We start from the raw sequence: 26,760 nt of genomic DNA on the forward strand, positions 1-26,760 counted from the left end.
AGTATGCATAAACGTGAAAAAAATATCCTACATATATATCTAGAATGCAGGGGTACAATTATCAATGATGCAAACCAAATCATATGTTCCTCAGAGGGGAACCTAGGGTCTGTACTAGGGATACTAGAGGTACTAGCCTCAGTGGTCTTCCTTTTAATCCTATTGCATAAAGTAAGGCTTTAACTAAGAGAACATTAACTTTAAATTATTTTAGAATTATTTTGGGAGCTTACCTATACATTTTTGATAGAGAAATAAGAACGTGATGACCTAAAGTTTGGCGACGACGTGGGAAGGAGAGATTTTTGAGGTTGGAAGAGGGTTTATGCGGTTTGAAATGGTGAGGTTCAGGTCTCTTTTATAAACCAGTTCTAGACGCCTGGATTAGAATCAGGGCGCTCGAATTTTGCGTGGTGTGGGGTGCCTGGAAAGATATCCAGACGCCTGGATCCTATCGGAGGCACTGTCCAAAATCATGGACGGTATTCGGGAAGCGATTCAGGGCACCTAGATTTTTATCCAGGCGCTCGAACAAGAGTTTAGGATTTTAGGGTCAGACTTTTAACAGATTTGAGTTTAATTAGAGTTTTAAGTTTAGGATTTTAGTTTTGATTAATTTAAAGTTAATTAAAATTTTAGTTAATAAAAAATTTTAAAAATGTAGTTAATTAAAAGATTTTAAAATAAAAATTTAAAATTTAAGTTAATTAAATATTTTAAAAATTAAGTTAATTAAAAATTTTGAAAATGAAGTTAATTTTTGTAATCGAATGCTCCACCCAGTTCAGGTATTTTCATAATCGAATGTCATACTATTTCTTCATACACTTGGGTATTAGATATTCGGATATGACTCTTATATATGTAATGATATACAGGGGCTAAAGAATAGTACAAGACTCGTCAAAGGAGATTCAAGCTTACGAGCTAGTAACGGAGCAAAGGTTGCTGCTGTGACCATCGGGACGTATTTATTGAATCTTCCTAGTAGACTTATTTTAGAGTTAGAAAACTGTTATTATAGTCCTGCTTTAATAAATAATATTATTTCTATTTCTTATTTAAATAGAAAGAGTTTTCATTTGACTTTTAGTAACAATTGTTGTTACATAACTTTGAATGAAATTCTTTATAGAACTGAAATATTATGTAATGGTATCTACGTGTTAAATAATTTCAACGAGGCATTCAACATCGAAACGAGCAACAAGCGTGCTCAAAAGGATGATCTGTTAACCTCCTATTCATGGTATTATCATCCAGGTCATATAAGTTAGAAATGCATGTTTGAACTCTAAAAGGTTGGTAATTTAGAATCCTTTGAATTAGATTCATTTGATACATGTGAATCATGTTTAAAAGGCAAGATGACTAAGCTACCCTTTACTGGAAAGGGAGAACTAGTGAGAGAGTTACTTGGTCTTGTACATACTGATGTATACGGTCCAATGTCAACTCAAGCACTAGGAGGTTATAGCTACTTCATTATCTTTATCGATGATCATTCACGATATGGGTATATATATTTGATGAAATATAAATCTGAGACTTTTCAAAAGTTCAAAGAATTCAGAAATGAAGTAGAGAAATAACTTAACAAAAATATTAAAATACTTCAATCCGATCGAGTTGGTGAATACTTAAGTCAAGAGTTTTAAGATTATTTAAGGGACAATAGGATATTGTCTCAATAGACTCCGCCATATACACCTCAGTACAATGGCATATCTGAATGGCGAAACTGAACCTTGTTAGACATAGTAAGGTCAATGATGAACCATGCAAATATTCCTAAATCCTTTTGGGGTTACGTACTCGAGACTATTATTTACTTGTTAAACAGAGTCCTAACCAAGGTTGTCTTTGCTACTCTATATGAAATGTGGAATGGCAAGAAACCTCACTTATCTTACTTGAAGATGTGGGGTTGTCCTGCTTATGTGAAGCGGACGATGTTAGATAAGCTGGAAGCTAAGTCTGATAAATGTCTATTTATTAGATACCCTAAGAAAATGAGTGGTTAACAATTCTATCATCCCATAGAACAAAAGGTGTTTGTTTCGAGGCATGCTGTGTTTCTAGAGAAAGAGTTTCTCTTGCAGGAAAACAGTGGGAGTAGAGTCGAATTTAGTGAAGTTCAAGAGACTTAAATAGATATTGATGTGACACCTAGTCAAGAACCACAACCGATTACTCATAGTGATGAACCATCAAATAAACCTTTAGAAACACAACATCTTTGAAGATCTAGTAGGGCACACAATATTCCAAAGAGATATGGAATTTTCGTAAATGAATTGAAAGATGTGTTGCTCATTAAGGATGAGAAATCTACTGATTATGAAGAAATTCTAAAAAATTTAGAAAGGGGTAAGTTGTTAATAGCCATGAAGTCAGAAATGGATTTCATGTATGAAAATCAAGTTTGGAATTTGATGACCCACCTAAGGGCATTAAGCCCATTGGGTGGAAATGGATTTTTAAGAAGAAAACTGAGATGGATGGTAACGTGATTACCTATAAAGCTAGATTAGTGACAAAAAGATATCATCAAAAATAAGGAATTGACTATGACGAGACCTTTTCACCAGTCGCTATGTTTAAATCCATTCAGATATTCCTTACCATAGCTTCTCATTATGACAAATAGATGTAAAACTAACCTTCCTTAACGGGAATCTGTCTGAGGATGTATATATGATACAACCCGAAAGTTTCATATCTATCGATAAAAATAAAGTATTTAAGCTTTAGCGATCTATCTATGGATTAAAGTAAGCATCTAGGAGTTGGAATATCCGTTTTGATAAGGTAATCAAAAAGTTTGATTTCTCACAAAATTTTGATGAACCCTGTGTGTACAAGAAGATCAGTGGAAGTGCGATTGTATTCCTTGTGTTATATGTCAATAACATATTACTAATCAGAAATAGTTAAATTATGGTTATCCAAAAGATTCTCCATGAAAGATATTGGAGAAGTGACCTATATCCTTGGGATTAAGATCTATAGAGATAGATCGAAAAGGTTGCTTGGTCTTTTGCAGTCTATATATATAGACAAGGTGCTAAAATGGTTTAACATGCTTGAATCTAAAAAATGTTACATACTCATTAGGCATGGGGTTCACATTTTAAAGTCTATGTGTCCACAAACAAAAGACGAAAGGGTTTGCATGAATAAGATTTCTTATGTTTCAACAATAGGATCTATCATGTATGTTATGATATGTACTAGGTCTGACATATCATTTGCTCTGAGTGTCATGAGCAGATATTAGTCAGATCCAAGAATGGATCATTGGGCGGCTGCCAAGGCAATCCTTAAGTACTTACGAAGAACTAAGGATTTATTTTTAATATATGGAGACGGTGATATGGTTACACGCGAGTATACTAATGTCAGTTTCCAAACAGGCAAGGATGATTCCAAGTCACAATCTGGGTACATATTCACCTTAATGGTGGCGCAATAAGTTGGAAGAGTTTCAAACAAGACATTGTTGCTGATTCTACCACGGAGGCAGAATACATTGCAACTTGTGAAGTAGCGAAAGATGCAGTTTAGATCAAAAAGTTCATCACAGAACTTGGAGTGATTCCAACCATTGTTAAAACTGTAGGATCGAAATGCGCGCTAGAGGGGGGGTGAATAGCGCGTGTAGCTTTTTCGAATTCGTTTATTTTCTGACAAAGTACTAAGCAGCGGAATTAGAAATAAATGCAAGGGGACACGTGGGATTTACTTAGTTCCTAACCCCCCATGGTTAGTACGTCCAAGGCCTAATTCGGGAGGCACCCGTCCACTAGTGGTCTCCTTTCCGAACGTCGTTCGGAGGCGGAGAAACCCGTCTTACAGTCTGATAAACAAACAATTAAATTAATAACAGAAAGTAAGAACACTAAATTAAACTCAAACTCTTGTAGCCGATCTGGAAGTCCTGAGCGTCGCGCACCCCTTCTGGATCTTTCTCCGGTTGCAAGAACTTGGCCTCGTTCACGTTCAGAAGCACCACTTGTTGGAAAGGAGGTCGTTTCAATTGTTGTACAAAGCTGCTGGTCGAAGCCTCCTTATATACTGGTCCTGAGTCGACTCAGATGCCCATCTGGATCGACTCCAACTGACGTGGCAGATCAACTTTTATCGCTTCCGCCCGTTATCCTGTCTGAGTCGACTCAAGTTGCCTTTTGAGTCGACTCCAGTTGATGTGGCGTCAACTGCGATAAGTCTTTGACTCTGCGTCAGCCTGAGTCGACTCAAAACCCTATCTGAGTCGACTCCACTGCCGAGTCGACTCAAATCTCCAGTTGAGTCACCTCAACTCAGGTTTGACCAAAGTTGACTTTGAGCTTGACTTTGAGTTGACTTTGTTTGCTTCACCTCTACTTTTTCCTCTTGCTTCCAGCTTCTGGTTCCTACAAGACAAGCATACAAACAAACAAATAAAACAACCTAAAGTCTTACCTAGTGGGTCTAACTTCATATTTCTACCGAAATCTTGGGTTAGTCTAACCCACTCCATTCTGGAGAATTCATGCCAACCAAGTCCTCCAGACTTGTTGGACTTGTGCTCGGCTCTGTCCTCGCCCTCCAGGATTTTTGCTGCGGTTCGGTTCTCTCTAACCAACCCAGACTTCTGTTGTGACTCGGTCATCCAGACCAGCCCAGACTTCTGCTGCGACTCGGTCACCTAGACCAGCCCAGACTTCTGCTGCGACTCGGTCACCTAGACCAGCCCAGACTTCACCTGGTGCACTTGACTCTGCCAAGACTTCCGCCTGATCCTCCAAATCAGGACTTCTCTTTGCCTAGCCTACAACTAGGACTTTCCCTTGCCCAGCTTCACTCACAAGGACTTCCCTTGCCCAATCTTCCAGATTAGGACTTCCACTACCTAATCTAACTGACTAGGTCTTCTCGCTCACTTCCACACATCCAAACATTAAGTCCTGTTTGGATCAACCCTTGGTCAAACTAACCGACTTAGATGTATTGTCAAACATCGAAACTCTAGGCAAGATCTTAGTGCATCTTGCACCAACAAAAACATTATTTGTTTACTACGATAACAATAGAGCAATTGCGCAAGCAAAGGAACCCAGATCTCATCATCAATCCAAACATGTCCTACGACATTATCATTTGATAAAAAAATTATTAATAAAAGAGAAATACAAGTCGAGAAGATTCTCATCGATAGGAATCTTGCAGATCCTTTGACGAAACCTCTACCTCAAAGTAAATTTGAGGAACACATAAAGGCATATGTTATTAGATATCATGGTGATTGACTTTAGGCCAAGTGAGAATCTGTTATGTTTGAGAGGTATCCTAAAACAATCACCTTATGGTTGTATTATTAATTTGTTTAATATTAAATAAAATTTACTATTTAAGTGTATATTTTCTTACATTTGATTGGATCTTAAACTTATTTATTGAATATCCGCAATACGATTCATAGCATGAGAGAATTTATGATTGGATCACAACTTGTGAGTATCTCTATATGTGTAATTATGAATGTATTGGAATTATCCCTAGTCGATGAATTGATGAATGTGGACGTTTCGATTCTGTTAAGACTAGCATGTTTAAACTTCTTGCTTTGACATCTCACTAGCTGGAGATATTGGATGTTGAGAGTAAAACATGGATGTTGGTTAAAGGTAATCAGTTTATTGGAGTGACTGATGTATGTGTTTATTTGGGAATGTTTTTATTTATCTAATTTATTCCCTTATTTGTTGTCACTCACATCCATCAAAATTATTTTATTATTTATTTATCAAATCCCTAACTATCGTCTTAAGTGGTACAGAGAGGTCCGGGTCGTCTCTCTTGGACTCAATGATAAAAGCTGTCCTAGACTTTTAGTGCGGGGTTCTACTTATTAACCAATATTTATTAATAACTATTTACGCAATTCATTTATTAACAATTGTTTATATAATTAATGAAACAATGTTAAATCCACTAAATTACAAATTATCAAACATTATAAACACAGTATTATACATACATACAATTAACACAACCAACAATAAGATAACATCACACAGTAATAGTCCATCAAAGACACTTTATTTATTAACATAGTTCACAATTTAACAAGATTTTTATTCATTCACAATTACACACATACATTTTACAAGTTACACATCATGTATCATCCAACAATACACCTAAAATATATACAACCCTACTCATGGTTATTACAATTGGCTAAGCAAGAACACAATCAAACAATAATACAAACCACAATAATACACATTTACAAGTATACATCCTATACACAAATCTACACTAATTTGTTACATGCTCAATGGATTAATTGGTCACTACCAAACTCAACATACATACAACATGTCCATTTACATAACCTATAACATGTATAGCCAATTTAATGTACAAACAACATATACAATCAACTCAGAAGTTATACAATAATACAACTCAAACATGTTCAAATCGAGTACACCATTAGACCACCCATGAATTCAACACAAGTTCACCTTCTGATACAATATCAAACCATTAACATCTCATGGCAATTCCATTATACATCGTCATTTTACAAGTAATCAATAACAACAATTACACTCCATGAACTCATCAAAATATCATCCAATTCAAGCATTCAACACTCAAGACTTCAACATGTCACATAGTTCAACCATTCATCGCAATTCCAAGGCCAGTCTTAATACAAGAACAAGCTGAGCATTCAACAACAATAACACATATTTACACAGCTAAATCATAGCATACTTTATTCATCAACATAAACAAATACAACCTACTCCTAATCGTATTTACATAGATACAACCGAAAGCACATGTGATTCATAGTAAGCATATTGCAATTCAAGTTGCATCATCAAAACAACCTAAAATGGGGGTTCAATACAACAAGCTGACAGAACAAACAGAAATGCAATGTATCAGAATAGGGAATGCGAAATTTTAGCTAGGATTAGGGGAATTTGTTTCCCAATCAACCACAGAACGAATGCCAGCAAACATTGAGGATGGATCTGTGTCAATTAGGATGGATCTCGCCGCTGATCTCACAACGAGACAAAATCAGAGAAGGGGAAACTCCGGGAAAGTCCACCATGGTTCGCCTTCCTGCTACAACTGCAGACAAGTTAGTAAACCAAGACAAACCAACCCTACTTACCCTTTTCCGACGACGATAAAGAGACTAAGAAGATCGGAGACACTCTGCTACAACCGCAGACAGAGACCAAGGTAAACTCTGCTACAACCGCAGATAGAGACCAAGGTTGCCTTCGTGCTTCTGTGGAGGCGGGTGCTGTGGCTGTCGCCGGCGACCGCCCAATGGAACAACCGCTCACAGCGGCGGTGCTCGAACGACAGGGAAGGGAACTGTGGAGGATGTGGTCTTCGTCGACTATCGGAATGGTCGGCACCGTTCGGAGCTAATCTGGAACTCGGAGGAAGGGTGGCGGGGCTCGGAGACGAAGAAGAGAAATCGCCTCTCCCGAAGATGAAAACCCTAGCGCGATGCGAGCCCCCCTTTCCTTCGGCCTTCGTTCGGTGTTTTTGTCATCGCAGTTAATCTGGAACAGTGCTGACCCGGATTCAGCTCAAGTTGATTTGAACTTAGCTCTGAACTCAGATTTAGCTCAAGCTAAGCTAGATTTGCATTGAATGAAATTTGTGAACTAATCTGAACCCAATCTCTGATTTTAAGCCTCCGAATTGGGTTAAATTTTGGCCTCATCTTAATTCCCTGCAAATCATCAAATTCAAACCATTAATACTTGGAAATTACTAAAATATTGAATGAAGCTCAAAATTAAAAAAAAAATTAAGCTTAACAACCCAATTATGACATGAAATGTGATCGATATAGTCCAGGAAAATCCCTAATTAACTCTACCAAATAGCGAATTATCAGTGACCTACTGTGAGACTTCATAAGGTTCTTATACATATGTCAATGAAGATCTTAATGCAGCTTAAGTGCAAGTTTTCTTGAACTTGCAGTAATGAAGTTACCTTGGTCATGGAGGCTTATACTTTGACATCTTAAGCAGACATCTCTGTTGGTGCAAGAAGCACTAGATCTTTCCTAGAGTTTCGATATTTGATAATACACCTAGGTTTGGTCAGTTTGACCAAGGGTTAATCCAAATAGGATCTGATGTTTGGATGTGAACGAGAAGTCCTAGTCGGTTAGACTAGGCAGTAGAAGTCCTGATCTGGAAGATTGGGCAAGGGAAAGTCCTAGTTGTTGGCTAAGCAAGGAAAAGTCCTAGTTGTAGGCTAGGCAAAGGCAAGTCCTGATTTGGAGGATCAGGCAGAAGTCTTAGCAGGTCGAGTGCACCATGTGCAAGTCCATGTAGTGTCGGAGGATCGGGAAGCATGGCTAAAGTCCAATCGGGTACAGTCAGGAAGACCAGAGGGTTGGTGAAGTCTGGGCGGTCTAGAGAACCGAGTCACAGCTGTAAAGTCCTGGTGGCCAGGGACCATGGCTAAGCAGGAAGTCCAACAAGTTCGAAGGACTTGTTGGTAAAACTTCTCCCGAGTGGAGTGGGTAAGGGCGCATTCTCGGAGTGGAACGGTATGCGTTAGACTAACCCAAGATTTTGATAGAAATCCGAAGTTAGATCCACAAGGTAAGGTTAAGTTGTTTTCTTGTATGTTTCTCTTGCAGGAACCAAGAGTTGGAAACAAGATGGAGAAAATAAAGGTGAAGCAAACAAAGGCAGCTGAACCAAGCTCAGGGTTAACTTAGGTCAAACCTGAGTCAACTGGTTCTAGTTGACCTGAATAGTGATTCCAGTCGACCTGAGTTCCAATCGACCTGAATGGTGATTCCAGTCGATTGGAGATTGGATAATCGCAACGAAGAGACAAAGTTTATTGATAAGCCCACAACTAGTGTCACAATTGAGCATCAAATTAAAATTTATAATCGAAAACCCTTAAGCTCACAAGAAAATGTAATATAGGGGCCACGAGTCGTATTTTCCAAGGATTAATAAAGAATCGTATGAATCGAGCTACGATGTCGTTCTATTTTTGGGTTTTTTATATAAAATGGGGGTTTTGGTGTTTTTCAAAAGTAATGTAAATGAAAGAAATAAATGCAAGAATTAAAGCTTGATACTAAAGCCTAGCAAACACTAATACAAAAATCAAGAACATGGATTGCTTACTTACTGAAATTCTGATTTAAGATTCAGCGAATAATTCGAATAATGAAATTGCTATACTAACTTGATCCAAACATGTTGCAATTAAAGTGTTCAACAGATTCTAAACTGGTCCAAACATCTAAACATGAAACAAGATATTAACAAAAGCAAAGCACTGAAACTAAATTCAAGGAATAGAATTACAAGGAACAGAAACTCAAAAGATCCAATCTCAATTGCAAGATAACTAATGCATCATCCACAAACCTACATTCTGATACAAAACATGAATCTGATACGTAACAGTAAGTGCTGAAATTTTTCAGTAAACAACAGATTGAAACGAAGAAAGAAATAAGGAAAACTGAAACAATAGAATCTCTAAGACAAACTAAAACAATTCAGATGATGAACACATCAAACAACATGAATTCAGGCATCGTGAAACGGATCTGATCGAAACAGAATTAAGAAGCATGACAATCAGAAACAGAAACAATACAGAACAGAGAAATCAAAACAAACTCAGCTTCCCTTCCAAATTCATCTCCAACTTGCCGTCACACAAGCTCTGATAAGATCAGAAATCCCAGAAGATAACCATTCAGCTTAGCTCGGTTTAATCTAACTTGGATCTGATCAGCAACAGGGAACGCCCTTGAATTGCAGAACAGAACCATCTGGAATCTGATGATCAAGCTGTGATCCTCCAATTCGCTGGTGAGTTAAAGCTCAGGAACCTTCAATAACCTTCGAGGAACGCCTCCGAGTGTAATTTGTAGCTCCGATCGGTTTGGATCTGAAGAACTCAGCTGAAATCCGTGGCGGAACAACTTCCTCTGGCGAAACCCTCACCCGATGAAATCGCTCCTTAATGATGCTGAGCTTGAGCTTGAAATTGCCTTCTAGGATTAGGAAATCAATTTGGAATGGAGAGATCCAAAGATCGCTATGCTAAACCTAAGGAAAACGGCGAAAAAATGCAGCGGAACGAAGATGAACAGTGCTATCTACAGTAACAGCGATTTTGCTACAGTGTTTCTTCTCTTTATAACATGAATTTGAATTCTACTGTAGCTAGCCGGGTCAACTTGACTGGGTTCAGCTTGAGTTAGCTCAGGTTCAGCCCAATTCATCCAATTAAGCTCCAATTGATCCAATTAAGCTCCAATTGAACCCTAATCTTGATCATGACGTTTTAGGACCATCAATTTGACCAATTTTTGCTTGACTCGGTCTCCATTTGGCTCGATCACGGTTCAATTCGAGTCCTACAAAAGATTAAAATCAATTAATACCAAGTTAACCATAAAAATTATAGAAATTATATCAATCATCCAAAAATACACCATGCCACAAATGCAATTCAATTATATCGATTAAGCATTTAATTGTCCACAATAAAATCCAAATTGAACCAACAAAATATCATAAAAACCTAGCTTATCAAATTCCCCCACACTTAGCCTTGTGCGTCCCGCTCAAGCCAAAACAATAAAACTAAGAAAAACTCCTACTATCGTACCCCCTAGATCATCCTCAATCATAATTAGAAAACAATTGAAAGAGAATTATCTAAAGTTGTAGAATCTCAAAAGTTTAAGTCCATAAACTAGACTCTTGTACTTGGTTAACCACTTAGCAAGTTTCATCCTTCATGACTAATTAAGATAAATGCACCACACTCAATCTCACAAGGTTGTTTTCAGTAGATAAATCAGTGGCTCTCACCCTAATTCTAATTCATGATCAAGTAAAGTAGGGCTCACTCAAACAACTTAAGTTTCATGCACTTCCATAGGCTTGCTTGTTTTCTAATCTCCACTAGCATTCATGTTTTGGAATCCACACTTATTAAGGATTATTGAAGACAATAAGCAAATCATGAACTGAAGCAAATGATATAAGAATTTAGAAAGAACAAGGTTAAGAAAATGAACTTTAAGGAAAATGCATGGTAGTGGTAGATATGGATATACTTAAATGCTAACCAATGACTTCTTGCCCTCTTTTCTATTTCATTTCTTTTGTAACACATTTGTTTCTGTTTGTTCTTCAATTCCATGAAAAAATTCTGGTCTAAACTCTTTCAATTTCCCTCCTTGATACAAACTTCACCTTCTTCTCCTCATTTTGGCTTCAAAATTCCACCAAATATGCTATCTTTTGATTCCCTTCGCAAACAAGATCAATTCCTTCACATTTGAGTTCCAAAAGAGATAAGAAATAGCAATCAATCATTAGCAAGCAAAATTCATTTCACAATAAACCATAACTGCAAAGTATCAATGGCAATTTCAATTCCAAAAACCATTCAAAACCAATATGATACTTTCCTTTTTCTCTCTATTTCTTCACTGTTTTTCATCCGTTCTTTTTCCATAATGAAGATTGATTACTAATGCTTATCATACTGCAATTTCCCTGCATTTCGAGCTCAAATCAGTGCTCAAACAATTTTCAAAATCCAGCTGAAAAATACTGAATTTTCTGCATTTTTGCTGTTTTTCTGATTTCTCTTTTTCTACTGTTTCTTCCTGATTTCCTTCCATTCTTTTTCCAGTTTGTCACTTGATTTCCATTGTCCATCATACTATAATTTCTCTGCAATTCGAGCTCAGATCAGGGCTGGAAAATTTCAAAACTCAGCAGCTCAAAAATTGAAACAGATTCTGTTTTTCTGTTTTTTTTTTTTCTGGATTTTTCTGGCTTTTTCTGGATTTCTTTTCTTTGCTGTTTCTTTTCTTTTTCTTTTGCTCTTAACTCCCCCACACTTAAACATTTGTCTGTCTCAGACAAATCCGAACAATACCAGCAACATTTGCAATTTCCATAAATCAGAATCTGCACTTTTCAGAAATCAGATCCCATTAGTTTCATTAATTGTTCACTGATTAGATCACTTCAACTCCCTTTCTGAAACTGACAGCAAATTAGCTCATTACCTAGCCATTAAACATTATAGATTCTTCCACAACAGCTCACATTTAACAGAATACAAAGACCTTAACTGAACTCAGTTTCACTTCCAATCTGCTTAAGTCAGTTCTAGCATGAATTACAGCCCAGTCTCAGCATCAGTACATTATCATTCATACCCAATCAGTATTCCATTCAACATTTAACATACTCACAATTATAAAGCATCAGTATGTCTGAATCACAACAAGTCTACAAAGCATTTAAAATCTCAGAATTTTCTGCTTAAATTTTCATTCTGTTCTGTTTTTATTCCTGCTGCTGTTTTTTTTTTTTTTTTCAATTTGCGTCCACAATCCAAAGGAGAATCTGATTTCATTGTCTAAAGAATGCTTGAATGGAATCAGGTTTCATCAGAATTCATCAACTTATCCCAGCTTTTGGCAAATCATTCAATTTCTTGAAACAGTTTCTGAAATTTTTTCTGTTTTGTTCATTTTATTGCTCCTGATGAATCTCAAATCTGATTTTGTATCAATAGCATCTTGTATTTCAATCTTACTTCTTCGAATAAACTGCAATTATTTACTGATAGCAATCTTATAATTTATTCCCACTTTTCACAGCATCATCAAAAATTCTGCATCAATCTACAAACACTGTTTTCAGCCCTGATTTCCAGCTTTGATTCCTTCTTCCATCACTTTACTGATTCTCATCAATATATCTTCAATAGCTTGTAATTACACAGAACTTAAAAGCTCCAAAATTCAGAAACCAGAATTCACACTTCCAACAAAAATCAGAATTGTTCTTCTTCATTAGTAATCCTCAAAAATTCAGCTCAATAAATCTTTAGCAATGATGTTTTTCTGTGCCCATAACCTTTTTTTTTTTTTTTTTCATTCTGTTAGGAAGTATACTGAAAAGACTAGGTCTTTTATATGTAAACATTTAAGAAATAAGAAATCATGATTTGGTCAAATGATTGCAAATAGTGCATTTTGCAATAAAGTCCTCTTAGTTCACACTGTAGATAACTTGGTGTCTGTGAGACACAGAAGACCATGATTATCAGTCCCTTGTGAATTATAAACTAAGGCTCACAACCAAGATGGTGTTGGACAACCCATCGAGAACGGTTGTAGTGTAATTCGGTTACTGTCTGTCTTGACTGTAGAATTACACTAGTACACTTTGTGTGTATTGAGTAGGACCATTGAGGTTGTTCAATTTACTCTGACTCACAAATTGAACAAGACCTCTGTTATTATAGATTATGCACTCTTAATCCCGATGTAATAAATGGGCATCTATAGGTAGTAATTATTGCTTTGATTTACCAAAGGGTGAGATCTTTGCGTCAGATCAATTATTCCCGGTAGGTTGGGTGATGTTATTATCTATACGGTGTGCCATTAATTACAGAAGGAATCCGTGTCCCAGTAGGGGTGATGATGTCCCCTTGGATGGCTCATAAGGATTGTCAAGTCAAAATCTTGCAAGTGGACTTGGTCCGACTGACAATGAGGTTGAGTGGTACTATTCAAGGTCCTAGATGTCGATTATTGAGTTGTCAGTGAACTCAGATAATTGACGGACATACGATATCTTAAACACGGGGAGCAATGCATAATATAATAAGAAGGAACCCAAAATGTAATTTGGGGATTAGATTGGTAGTGCAATAATGATCCTCTAGTGGAATGGATCGTTATTGATGGATGTAGGTGTGTATTCGGGGCTGAATACGGGATCCGAAACCCATCAGAAGGCCAGATCTAATACCTCCTCGAGGTCCCCGCTGTAGCCTAAAGTCATCTTCAAAAGGATGCAATCAATCGGATGAGATTAGTTCTCAGCCGTCGGATGAGATTGAATCTCGACCGTTGGATGAGATTGGTTCTCAACCGTAGGATGAGTTAATGGATGAGATCAACTTGTATCCGTGGGATTAGATCAAGTTGCATCCATTGGATCGAAATAAATAAAGAGGAATGAAAGAGAATAGATTAGAACCGTTGGATGAGATTAAGTCGTCTCCGATGGACGAGATCTATCCGGTTCGGTTTTAATTCTCTTTGGAAGGAAGAACCGGTTCACGAGGTGAACCAGAGATGGTTCATTGAACCACACGCCCAAGCCATCAAATCAGGTCCGTTGGATCGAATCAATTAAGTTATATTAAAGTAGATTATATTAGAACCGTTAGATGAGATTAAGTTGCATCCGACGGATGAGATCTCTTCGGTTCGGGTTTTTATTTTCTATTTTAATATAAAATTGGTTCGCGGATTAAACCAATATCATCCTAAAAGTGGCCGGCCACTTTTGGATAAGGATGAGATTGATTTGGTTTTTATTTTTAATTTTAAAAGGAAAAACCAAATTAAAGAGATCCGACGGTTGCAATTTATTTGATTGGCTGAGATTTAAATAATTCTGGAATTTGGAATTGGTTATAAAATTATTCCAAATTAGAAATTATTTTATATGGCCGGCCATATTAGAAAAGGTTGGAAATAATTATTCTAATTTTTTCCATAAAGATCTAACGGCTAGAAACCAAGCAAACTAATCTAAGGGCCTAGATTTAAGAAGTTTTTATAATTGGAAATAATTCATGGAATTAATTCTAATTTAAATTATTTCTTAATGGCTAAGAAAGGGGTGCTTGGTCTTGGGCATAAGGCTATAAAAGGGGCTCATAGGGGTGGGCGGCAAGAAACAAGAACAAGAGAGGAGAAGAGATGGAGCTAGGTTTTCCCTAAACCCTAGCCTCCTTCTTCTTGTGCCGCCGCCCACCTTCCCTCCTTCTTCTCCTCTTTTATTTCCTTCTTCCACCGCCCCTTCATCTTCTCCTCTTAGAGGTGGCCGGAACTTCCATCAAGAGTGGTGGCCGGTCCTAGCAAGAAGACAAGAAAGGTGAAGTAGCTGAAAGAAGAAGAAAGGAGATCCAGAAGTTCTTCATCCAGAAGATTTGCAGTTCCTTAGTTCCTGGAGGAGCGTTGTCCACCCAACGTCCAGGAAGAAGACAGGAATACAGCGGAAGGCAGCGAGGTCGACAAAAAGGTTCTGGTAAATTATTTTATTTCCGCAAGTTTTAATTTACTAGAACAAATTTGTAAACCGTAGATAATAATTAGGAATCGGCGATCCTGAAAGGATCAATTGATTTTGTCTTCCTTATAGACTTTGTCAATTGATCCAAAGGCGGGATCAAAGTTTTTTTTGTTCTGTGGGGTTCTATGCTCTTTCGGAGCGGATAGAATCCGGATCGCAGAACGGAGATCCAGATCGCCAACAAAAGTAAAGCGTAAGATAGAAAACTCCCCTTTAGGTCGGGTAGATAGCATCATGAAGTCCAAATCATCCACCTCTAGCTCCTTTAATTCTTCAAAATATATCTTGAGCCGGTGGATATAATCCTTTGACCATTTATGCCTCACCTTGTACAGAATAATTTCATAAATCCATGCCTTCTTCATTCTGGTAGGCTCCAATTCATCTTTCTTCACATGACCACAAATTAATAATTTGAGCCTCCATGGTGGTTTTCTGAATGATTTCACATTTTCCTCAAAGTAAATTATATATACCCAAATGGTAGGCTCAACACCAATCATATCAACCATTGTCCACCCTATAGCTTCCTTTTGCTGCCTCAGAACTTGAAATAATTTTTCCTCCTGCATTCTGACATGAAATCTTGGGCAATAATAGGTGGTGGACTCTGATTTTCTTCCAAACAAACAATCTTCAAATTATCTGGTAAAATTTCAACTCCAATTGTGACTGCTCAGTAGATATGGGTGATGCTTGGGGCTCAGTGCAATCCCCTACACTCACATATCTACCCTCTGAATCCTCAAGCAAGAGTGGTGATTCCTGGGGCTCAGTGCAATCCCCTACACTCACTCGATCATCTCCTGCTGAAAATATGTCAGAAATAGGCTCTAAAATATCAGTCTCAACAGCTAAAACATCCTCTGCATCCCTGAAATCATCGAACAACACATGATCAGCAAATAAATCAACATCAACAAACTCATCTAAAATCCCAATGCTCATGATGGAGTGATCCTCTCTAGGGTGCTTCATATCATCGAACAAGCTAAACTGGACCACTGTATCTCCAATCTCCATGGATAGTGTGCCTGCATAAACATCAATTTTAGTCCTCGCAGTCTTCAGGAATGGTCTCCCCAAAATAAGCGGCGATCGGTGTGCCAAATAGTCACCCTCCATGTCCAGAATATAGAAATCTGCAGGAAAAATTAGCTCTTTGACCTTAACAAGTACATCCTCAATCATACCAGCTGGGTGAGTCTGGCTCCTGTCTGCTAACTGAATGATAACTCCCGTAGGCTGCATAGGACCTATCCCAAGCATCTGAAAGACTGATCTAGGCATCACATTAATAGAAGCTCCCAAATCCAACATGGCATCATGAAATATGTTCCTCCCTATCTCACATGATATTGTAAATACCCCTGGATCTTCACATTTCTGAGGAACTGGATGAATAAGTGCTGAAACATTTTTCCCCAGATTAACCAATTCATTCCCCTTGAGTTTCTTCTTATTAACACAAAGATCCTTCAAAAATTTTGCATACTTTGGAATTTGCTTTATCATTGTCAACAACGGCACATTAACCTCCACCTTACTGAATAAGTTGACAAGCTCTTGATATTCCTTGGTTTTCTCCTCCTCCACATTCCGTTTTGCTTGAGTTCTTCGCTGTGGAAAAGGTAAAGGCACCCTACATTCTTCCTCTTGAGCTGAATTTTGTTGAGTTGAACTTGAAACTGATGGTTGAGTTGGTATAGCTGCTGTAGTACCCCTTAAAATTCTGTTTTCCACTTGTTCTTCAACCAAACTTGTAGGAGCACTTGAAGAAGAGCTTGGCTTTGAGTTTGTGCCACCCATAGATGCTGAAAAATCAATTCCAGGGCTGTTTTGAGCTGAATTTGATGGTGCTGGAATTTTCTGATTAAATTCAGAATTTGGCATGCTTGGACTTGCAATTGACTTCCCACTCCTCAAAGTTATAGCACTAACATTTCCCTTAGGGTTAGGAGTGGTTTGTGATGGTAATTGTCCTGATCCTTGAGTTTGCATTTGGTTCATTCCATTTGCAAGTTGTGCAATTTGCCTTTCAAGATTTTGTTGTTGAATCGCCATTTGTTGAACAATCTCCTCAAGCTTTTGTTGTTGAACAAACCCACTAGAACTCCCTTGATTCCCTTGATTTGTGTTGAATTTTTGTTGATTTTGAAATTGGGTGGGCTGCTGAAAATTGTTGGAATGCTGTCCACTTTGATAATTTGTTGATTGGCCTTGGTTTTGGGCTTGAAATGGTGGATTTTGATGTTGAAAACTTGCTTGGAAGTTGGAGGAAGGTTGCTGAATGTTTGCTCCTTGAAAACCCTGATTAAAAGGCTGTTGAAACCCTCCATAAGGCTGCTGAAATTTGAAAATCCTTGAAAATTCTGGTTTGAAGGCTGAAATTGCGGTTGCTGGAAATTGGAGTGTTGAGGCTGTGAATGATGAAAACTTGGCTGGAAATTGTTGTAGGGTTGCTGAAAATTCTGTGGTTGATTGTTTAGAGGCTGAAATGCTTGGTTTTGGTGCTGAAATTGATTGTTTTGTTGCTGAAATTGTTGTAGAGGCTGTTGAAAATTCTGTGGTTGCTGTCCACCTTGAAAATTTGATTGATTACCTTGATAGGACTGCTGAAAATTCTGAAAATGGGGCTGATTTGAGTGTTGAGGTTGTTGGGAAGCTTGTTGTTGATAGAATGAATTTCCATACTTCAAATTTGGATGACTTTTCCACCCCGGATTGTAAGTGGATGAAAAAGGATCATTCTTTTGTTGGAATTGAGCTCTAGTCAAGGCGGCTATAGATTCATCTTGTTGAAGATTAGGACATAAATCTGAATGGTGCTCTTGACTTGAACAAATGCTACACACTCTCATGGCTTGATTTGTTGATGAAGAAATAGGAAAATTCTGCTCCTTATTCATGTTATTCAAAGCCATTTGTTTTACCAATGAAGTTAACTCCAACAATGAATTCTTGATTTCCCTTTGCTCATTTGAAACTGCTTGAACTTCACTAACTCCTCTGGTGGTGAGTGCTCTACCCCCAAACTGTTGTGAGTTCTCTGCCATGTTTGAAATTAATTCCCTAGCTTGCTCTGGGGTTTTATTCACCAAGGCTCCACCAGCTGCAGCATCAATCATGCTCCTATCCATGGGTAATAAACCTTCATAAAAATACTGATTTGAACAGATGTCACGAATGAGCCTCAAATTAAAATTTATAATCGAAACCCTTAGCTCACAAACAAATGTAATACAGGGGCCACGAGTCGTATTTTCCAAGGATTAGTAGAAGATTTGTATGAATCAAGCTAAGATGTCGTTCTTTTTAAGTTTTATATAAAATGGGGGTTTTTGGTGTTTTCAACGTAATGAAAATTAAAAAACAGTAATGAATGAAAAATTGCAAGATCCAAACATGTTGCAATTAAAGTGTTCAACAGATTCTAAACTGGTCCAAACATCTAAACATGAAACAAGATATTAACAAAAGCAAAGCACTGAAACTAAATTCAAGGAATAGAATTACAAGGAACAGAAACTCAAAAGATCCAATCTCAATTGCAAGATAACTAATGCATCATCCACAAACCTACATTCTGATACAAAACATGAATCTGATACGTAACAGTAAGTGCTGAAATTTTTCAGTAAACAACAGATTGAAACGAAGAAAGAAATAAGGAAAACTGAAACAATAGAATCTCTAAGACAAACTAAAACAATTCAGATGATGAACACATCAAACAACATGAATTCAGGCATCGTGAAACGGATCTGATCGAAACAGAATTAAGAAGCATGACAATCAGAAACAGAAACAATACAGAACAGAGAAATCAAAACAAACTCAACTTCCCTTCCAAATCCATCTCCAACTTGCCGTCACACAAGCTCTGATAAGACCAGAAGGATCAAGTTAAGTATGTGGTTTGGCTAACTGAGTTGAAATGAGATTGCAGAGAACAGGTTAAGTCCTAGTGAGTCTAGGCAAGAAGACTTGGCAGAGTCAACGTGCACCAGGCAAGATCCGGACTTGGGTAGTTGCGGATGAAATGGACTTGGTCAGGAGGACCAAGTTGCAGAGAAGAATGGACTGATCAAGGAGGATCAGTTGCGTTCAAGTCCTGGGGGGCAACGACAGAGCCAAGCAAAAGTCCAACAGGTCAGGAGGACTTGGTTGGCATCAGGTAAATTCTCCCGAGGGGAGTGGGTGAGGACGCGTTCCTACGAGGAACAGTAGGCGCCGGTCTAACCCAGGATCTCACCAGAGATCCGAAGTTAAGACTCGAAGCCAGTTCGGTGAATCGACCGGTTCTGTAATTACTATGTTTTCGAGCTAACTTATTATGCAGGAAAGAAGGGCTCGACAAATGTTAACTCCAGCCCAATCAGCACAGAACCGGAAGTCAGCACGTCAAAAGTCGTCGCCAGCGGAGCTGGAGTCGACTCAGACGGCGATCTGAGTCGACCCAGGTCAAGATTTTATCGTCTCCGCCGCCACCGCGACTGGAGTCGACCCAGAGCCAGCCGGAGTCGACTCAGGAAGGATAAGCAGCGCAGCCGATAGACTTTTATCCGCCACGTCAGCTGGAGTCGACCCAGATGCCTATCTGAGTCGACTCAGGTCGCCTATATAAGGCAACATTTTCAAAATTCCAGCATTTTTCAGCCCCTTTGTGCTAAATCTGCAGCATTTGTCAAATCCCAGCATTTCTGCAAATTCCAGCATTCTGCATCTATCAGAAATCAGAAACTACAGCTGATGGCTGATCAACAACTGCTAAAACAGGAGGCTTAGCAGGTTCAAACCTTTGTGCCAAATTCCAGCATTTCCAGATTAAGAAACTTTACAAGACAAATTTTTGAAACTTCCTGTTTTTTTTTTCTGGATTTTTCTAGAATTTTTTTTCTGTTTCATTTCTTTTTCTTTTGCTGCCATCACACTTGATTAGATTCTCAACTTGTTGTTCAATAAATGCTTGAATGGAATTAAATTTCACAAGAATTCATCATCTCATCAATGATTTTGATACACTACTCCCCCTTCTTGAAACATTCTGTTTTTTTTCTATCTATTTTTTTTTCTGATCTGTTCCGATGCAATTCAAACTGATTTGTGCCCATGATTATCACATATCAATCCTATTTCTTCAAATGGGTTTCAATTGATTTAATGAATACAATCCAAGCAAAATAATTCATTTTTCCATAACTCATCACAGATTTTTCACCACACTGTTTTTACCTTGATTTACAGCCCTGTTCAGTTTTATTCCTCTTTTTTTTTCTTTTTTTTTAATCCTGAAATTTGATCTATATTAGCTCATCAATCTGCAATTATTCATTGCAATTCGAATTTAGTTCCTTCCATCAAAACATCAAAACATATCCAAATAAATGAAGTGAAGTTCCCTTTTTTTTCAAATTCAGCTATTGCCACTTTTCCCTTGTTTTCATTTACTCAACAATTCTGAGTAAAATCTGAATTTGTTGCCTAGAGAATGATTCAATTTACTGGCAGAAAACAATTCAATAGAGTTTACCCCTGCTTGAATCTGAAAGTCATTCTATTCCTTTAGAACCAATTCTGCACTTGACAATTTACAGCAGGATTTGTTTTTATTTTTCATTTCTCTGCCTTAACTCAGCAATTGAGCTCATATCAGTACCTTACAGCTTAGTATTAGCTCATGAACTCCATAGTCTTTCAAATTCCAGCTTCCCAGCAATATAAGCCATCAATGAACATTAAAACAGATCCAAACAAGCTTGGAAAATCCAGGAGTAGCATAATGCTTACTTGATGTTGCCTTTGTTCTGATTACATCTTTCTTGAAAAAATTTCTTGCTTCATAATTCATCACAAAAACATTGTATTATCACATAATGATGAAGATATCATGTGCTCTACTTGGAATTCTTAATAACACATTGTTTCAAATCCTATTTGGCACAAAACAGCCCCATTTTGGCACATTGATCTCAGCTAAATTTTTTTCTTTTCTTTTCTTCTTTTTTTTTTACTGATCAAACACCATCAACTGCCCTCTTCACTGATCTAATCTGATCTTAACTCATCTCAGCTTGAAACACTTCAAATTTTCAGTCCAAACAGTGGATTCATTCACTAAAATGAAACTTCCAAAACTATAGAATTAATTGCCATGAATATTAACTCCAAAATTTTCTTGTATCATCAAAAACTTCCACAACAATGAGCACCTCCCCCACACTTAAATCCTTGACCGTCTAGGGCAAAAAACATTAATAGCATCTAAGAATATCCACATCCAAGATAAAAGAAAAGGTGTGAAATTAAAGAAAGTGGTGTGAAGTATAGGTATAGAATGAAATGTATTTAACAAGGAAATGTGTGATTTATGAAACAAGTTATTAGCCTTCATAAATGTGGACCAATCATAGAAAATTTAGCCTTGAAAGAACACAAGCAAGTTCTAGAGTAATCAATCACAAAAGTGCATCACACAATAGGGTATAACCTCACTAGGTAGAAAATGTACACTATCTTAATTTCATCACTCTAGACTCCATCACTAAGGGTCATACAAGTGTCCAAAAATTTTCATCCATGAACTCAAATTCTCAAAATTAAACAATCAAATTTAACTCACTTTTAAAGGCCTCTAAAATGATATAAAAATGACTAGGGGGATACATTTATTCCTCACACCCAACCATGCATGAAATGGTATTTAAAAATTTATTTCAAACAAAAATGCTCATGAAAATGGCATGTTATTACTGATATAAAACTGAAAATGAAAAAGAAAAATAAAGGATGGTATTAACAATGAAAAGTAAAGCGTAAGATAGAAAAAAAACTCCCCTTTAGGTCGGGTAGATAGCATCATGAAGTCCAAATCATCCACCTCTAGCTCCTTTAATTCTTCAAAATATATCTTGAGCCGGTGGACATAATCCTTTGACCATTTATGCCTCACCTTGTACAAAATAATTTCATAAATCCATGCCTTCTTCATTCTGGTAGGCTCCAATTCATCTTTCTTCACATGACCACAAATTAATAATTTGAGCCTCCTTAGTGGTTTTCTGAATGATTTTACATTTTCCTCAAAGTAAATTCTATATACCCAAATGGTAGGCTCCACACCAATCATATCAACCATTGTCCACCTTATAACTTCCTTTTGTTGCCTCAGATCTTGAAATAAAATTTTCTCCTGCTCTGACTTGAAATCTTGGGCAATAATAGTTTGTGGACTCTGATTTTCTTCCAAACAACCATTTTGCAAATTATCAGGTAAAATCTTCAACTCCAACTGTGACTGCTCAATAGGTATGGGTGATCCCTGGGGCTCAGTGCAATCCCCTACACTCTCATATCTATTTTCTGAATCCTCTGATATATCACTCAAAAATGGTGGTCCCTGGGGTTCAGTAAAATCCCCTACACTCATGTGATCATCTTCTGCTGCAAATGAATCAGAACTAGGCTAAAATATCCTCCAAATCAACCTTCCTCAATTACCAATGCATCCTCTTCCAAATTTGCAAGATCAATCATTAGACTTGGTCCACAAATTGCTAAAAATCCAACTCAGGGCACTTCTGTGAATTTCTTCATGAAAATCTGACTTGAGTGCTTTGATTTGAAGTAGGCTCACAAAATTAGTTTCAAATTTTCTTCAGGAATTGTCTGAGAATGTAATTGACTTGCTTGCATTTGATTCATGCTACTTACAAGTTGTTCAAGTTGCCTCTCAAGATTTTGCAAGGTTGTAGCAGCCCTTTGTTGAGATTGTTGTTGCAATAGCATTTGTTGCATCATCTCCTCAAGCCTTTGTTGTTGAATAAACTCAATAGAATTTTCATATTCATCTTGGTTTGAGCTTGAATCTTGAAAATAGGTGGAATGTTGAAAATTGCTTGAAATCTGTCCACTTTGAAATGGTTGTTGTTCGAAGTGATTTTGGAGGTTGAAATGGTTGATTTTGATGTTGAAAATCCCCTTGGAAACTTGATGTAAGTTGCTGAAAATTGTTGCCTTGTAAACCTTGATATTGAGGGCTGCTGAAAATTGCTTGAAAATTGTGAAAATTCTTGATTTGAAGCTTGAAATTGTGGTTGTTGGAAGTTTGAGTATTGAGGCTGTGAATGATGGCATTGTGGTTGAAAATTATTGTAATTTTGTTGAAATTGTTGTGGTAGCTGATACGGATGCTGAAAATTCTGATTTTGATGTTGAAATTGTTGATCCACTTGTTGAAAACCTTGATAAGGTTCCTGCAAATAAAAATGTGGTTGTTCAAATTGTTGGAAAGATGGTTGCTGATAAAATGAATTTCCATACATGTTGCAAACCAATAATGATCAAAGCAAATAAAGAAAAATGAAAATAGCTCAATTCAAACAATCTCTACTAGTTTCCCCGGCAACGGCGCCAAAATTTGATAAGCCCAAAACTAGTGTCACGAATGAGCCTCAAATTAGAATTTATAATCGAAAACCCTTAACTCACAAACAAATGTAATATAGGGGCCACGAGTCGTATTTTCCAAGGACTAATAGAGAATTGTATGAATCGAGCTAAGATGTCGTTCTATTTTTGGGTTTTTCTATAAAAATGAGGGTTTTGGTGTTTTCAACGAAATGTAAATGAAAATTCAGTAAATGAAACAAAATGCAAGCATAAAAGTAATTCATGAAATAAATGGCTGTGGACCTAAATGCAAGAATACAAGTTTAACAAAGGCAATGAAATCAACAATTAAAGAAAATGCAATTCATGAAACCAGGCAATGAAGAAACTATACTAAGCAAGTTATTGAATTTCAGAGAAATCAAACTCACATACAGGACACAATTTCAATTTAACTAACTAAATGGATTAATCTACACACTACCTAATTATGCTTTAGCAAACAGTTAACCCTTTTGATACGGAACAGTAACAAACTGAAACTTAAGCAAATTCATAATCAGAAATAATGCAGAATCAGAAAAGAATTGCAGCAAGAGATCACTGAAACAAATGAAATTAAGCAACATAAGATGATGTTTAAACCAAACAAAATGAATCCAAGCACCGTGAAACAGATCTAATCGAAACAGAATTAAGAAGCTAACTATAAGAAACAGAAAGAATACAGAACAACGAAATCAAAACAAACTCAGCTTCCCTTCCAAATCCATCTCCAACTTGCCGTCACACAAGCTCTGATAAAATCAGAAATCCCAGAAGACAACCATTCAGCTTAGCTCGGTTTAATCTAGCTTGGTTCTGATCAGCAACAGGGAACGCCCTTGAATTGCAGAACAGAGATAATCAAGAAGTTTAGAATCGAACTGATCTTCTCCAAATCGCTTTCAAATTGATGTGCCGGAACCCTAAAAGATCTTCAAGGAACGCCTCTGAATGCCCTTTATTGCTCCGATCAGTTTGGATATGAAGAAATCAGGTGAAATCCGCGGCGGCTCAGAAACTCTGGCAAAACCCTCGCCAGTCGAATCCAACCTCCATTGATGTCGAGCCTTGCTTGTAATCACCTTTTAGGATTCGGAAATCAAGTTTGAATTGGAAAATCTGAGGGTTTTCCGCTCTAGATCTATGCTACAGAAGAAGAAAACAACGAAGAAGACGATGCTACAGTAACTACGTGAAACGCTACAGTGAAACTTCTCGTTAAAATTGCGATTTGAATTCGGCCGGTTCAACACTGTTCAGACCGGGTTCAGCTCTGAATTAGCGCCGGTTCAGTCCATTTCCAATTGGTTCAGCTCCAAATCAAGCCCAATTTAGCTCCAATTCGACTCCGGTTCGACTTAAACCTTGATCATGAAGTTTAGAATCCATCGAATCACCAATTTTTACTTGACTTGGCTCAATTTGACTTAATCATGGTTCAATTTGGACCCTACAAACAATCAAGCTTAATTAACACAAAATTTACCGTAAAATCACAAAAATTAGAATTAATTGCCCAAATATACAAAATTTCATAATTGCAATCAATTCATATCATTTAGCATTTTATTTCATGTAGAAATCCAAATTAAATCCATAAAATGCAATAAAATCTTAACCCATCACTTGGTTTCCCACATTAGATATTTTAAGTGGAAATATTTTATTTTCTGTCATTTGCACATTGACAATAGACTGTCTTGAATCTTTGTCAGTAATAACACAAGCTCTATTATCAAATAAAATTGCATATCCACCCATCATCAATTGCCCAACATTTAACAAACTATATGCCAAATTAGGAACACAATAAACATTGTAAAGTAATTTCACTTTACCATTGCTAGTCTCCACGGCAATAGTGCCTTTGCCTTCGACTTGTATTTGTTTATTATCTCCAAGTCTTACTAGCATCTTCTGAGATTCATCAAGCTCTTTAAATAATGATTTATTACCAGTCATATGATTCAAACATCTACTATCCAAAAACCAAATATCGTTTTGAACTTCATAAGAATTAGAATGAACCATAAATAACTTACTTTCTTCATTTCCTTCTTGCACATAATTTGCTTGTGAGCTATTTCTATAATTTGCCTTTATATGCCCCAATCTTTTGCAACCATAACACTGAATAGAATTTTTGTTCCATTTTTTATCCCCGTTGACTTGTCTATCAAACTTACTTCTTCCTCTGCCACGTCCTCTACCACGAAAGCCTCCTCTTCCACGACCTCTGCCAGCGAAATCTTCTTTTTTTTCTATCTCCCCCTTCACTTGAAATGCCTTTTCATCGTTCTTCTCAACTGATCGATTTCGCCTTGCCTCATGAGCTTGCAAAGAACCCATTAGTTCATCAAAAGAGAAAACTGAAAGATCTTTAGCCTCCTCAATCGCAGTTACTATGTAATCATATTTCGGAGTCAAACTTCGTAAAACTTTTGAAACAATAATTACATCGGTAATATTTTCTCCATAAGATCTCATTTGACTAATGATCAAAATTACTCTAGATAAAAAATCTTGTAAAGTTTCATTACCCTTCATAAGCAAGGCCTCAAATTCACTTCTGAGAGTCTGGAGTTTGACTGTTATCACTCTAGAGGAACCTTGGAATTCTTTCTGCAGTATTTCCCATGCTTCTTTGGAAAATGAGGCAGTTGCAATTCTGGAGAAAATTGTCTCATGTACTGCTTGTTGAAGGATGAACAATGCTTTTGAATCCTTCTTTCTGTTCTCCTTTAATCGACTTTCATCGGCATCCTCATCGTCAAAACCTTTCTCTACTAAATCCCAAAGATCTTGAGATCTAAATAGAGTTTTCATTTTGATGCTCCAAAATCGTAGCATTCGCCTTTGAAAATGGGGATGAGAGGTTGAGAAACTCCATTAATCGCCATTGCAAGCAACTATAACACGTCAAACCTGGCGCTCTGATACCACTGTTAGAGAAATTAAGGAGAAAGATAATAGGAGGGAGATAATAGACAAGGGGATTACACAATAATATTTTTTTTCTCATTAATTCATTCATGATACGTAACATATTTATAAGCTACTTACATAACACATTAAACCCATTAACTCCATAAATATACCCCACTAACTCAAC

At 37.1% G+C, this 26,760-nt stretch overlaps 1 pseudogene; it reads right to left on the minus strand.

The window, feature by feature from the left end:
* The window catches only part of LOC141844484 (uncharacterized), an 18,951-nt pseudogene extending 578 nt beyond the window's left edge, over nt 1–18,373 (minus strand).
* Between the last annotated feature and the right edge of the window lie 8,387 nt (nt 18,374–26,760).

The sequence above is a fragment of the Curcuma longa genome, chromosome 13, assembly GCF_044706935.1.
Source record: "Curcuma longa cultivar G26 ecotype Majalengka, Jawa Barat chromosome 13, ITB_CL_G26_1.1, whole genome shotgun sequence".
In the NCBI taxonomy this organism is placed as follows: domain Eukaryota; kingdom Viridiplantae; phylum Streptophyta; class Magnoliopsida; order Zingiberales; family Zingiberaceae; genus Curcuma; species Curcuma longa.